Source organism: Salvelinus sp. IW2-2015, unplaced genomic scaffold (assembly GCF_002910315.2).
Source record: "Salvelinus sp. IW2-2015 unplaced genomic scaffold, ASM291031v2 Un_scaffold3373, whole genome shotgun sequence".
In the NCBI taxonomy this organism is placed as follows: Eukaryota; Metazoa; Chordata; class Actinopteri; order Salmoniformes; family Salmonidae; genus Salvelinus; species Salvelinus sp. IW2-2015.
In genome coordinates this window covers 12,184-13,609 of record NW_019944655.1, presented here as the reverse complement: position 1 = coordinate 13,609, position 1,426 = coordinate 12,184, and the positions used below count along the sequence as shown (strand labels likewise).

Genomic DNA, 1,426 nt, shown 5'->3' with positions numbered 1-1,426 from the left:
GTTTTTGAAAAGGTGAGTTCCAATTAAACACATCCTAAACACTGTTGTTGTCATGGTGTTCATCATGTACAATACTGTGTGAAAACTAATGTGTGTTTTCTCCTTCCTGTTGTAATGGGACACGTTGGACATATTGTCTATAACTGCTTTAGTAACAAGGATGTAACTAATCTGTTCCCTGTTACTACAAATCAGGATCATAAACACACTGGCAACCAGGATGCAGTAACTTATCTGTTCCCTGTTACTACAATTCAGGATCATAAACACACTGGTAACCAGGATGCAGTAACTTATCTGTTCCCTGTTACTACAAATCAGGTCATAAACATACTGGTAACCAGGATGAAACTTATCTGTTCCCTGTTATTACAAATCAGGTTCATAAACACACTGGTAACCAGGATGCAGTAACTTATCTGTTCCCTGTTACTACAAATCAGGATCATAAACACGCTGGTAACCAGGATGCAGTAACTAATCTGTACCCTGTTACTACAAATCAGGTTCATAAACACACTGGTAACCAGGATGCAGTAACTAATCTGTACCCTGTTACTACAAATCAGGATCATAAACACACTGGTAACCAGGATGCAGTAACTTATCTGTTCCCTGTTACTACAAATCAGGTAACGGATGGAAGATTTGAATATAAAAGAAACACTCACCGCAGATCAAAAGTCTGTGTGTTATCGGAGACCTTTCTAGTCATGACTTCTTCTGTCTGACACCAACCCTCAGATATCCCCTGGTCCACTATCTTAAGCACTAGCCTGGTCTCATTCCCACAGTCCCCACTGACACACAACCAGGTATCAATTAGACATACGGGAGAGTGGAAGGCTGTCTTGTAACGAAGGTCCACCTGCAACGACACACTTCATTAAACCACCACTTCAGACACATTGCTAGACTGCTGTCTTTAACAAGTGTGCAACAAAGACAAATGTTTTCTTTGGTAAGGAGGGTAAGAGAACCAGGAGGAGCAAGGCATTCTTCATATAGCTAAATGCCTTTATCATTATGGTACGTTCAATAGTACAGAACATTCTAAACTCTGATGCATTTCATCCTTTGTCAGGGATTACAATGATTCAACAAGCCTTCTGTAGAGAACAAACCATGTTACAACAAGCCTTCTGTAGAGAACAGACCATGTTACAAAAGCCTTCTGTAGAGAACAAACCATGTTACAACAAGCCTTCTGTAGAGAACAGACCATGTTACAACAAGCCTTCTGTAGAGAACAAACCATGTTACAACAAGCCTTCTGTAGAGAACAAACCATGTTCCATCAAAGCCTGATTGGAGAGGGAGTGGTTAGGGACAACATAATCATTGGTGGACAAAGCTTGGTTATCAACAACAGGCAAAATCAACTCAAAACAACACTTAGGTATCAACAGTAGATATTATCATTTCA

General features: G+C 40.0%; 1 long non-coding RNA gene across 1 annotated transcript in view; it reads right to left on the bottom strand.

The window, feature by feature from the left end:
- LOC112075752 (uncharacterized) overlaps positions 1–1,131 on the bottom strand; it is a 24,753-nt gene extending 23,622 nt beyond the window's left edge. The window contains exon 1 of the long non-coding RNA XR_002895034.2: positions 672–1,131. This is a non-coding gene — a long non-coding RNA (uncharacterized lncRNA). The remainder of the gene's footprint in view (positions 1–671) is intronic.
- Between the last annotated feature and the right edge of the window lie 295 nt (positions 1,132–1,426).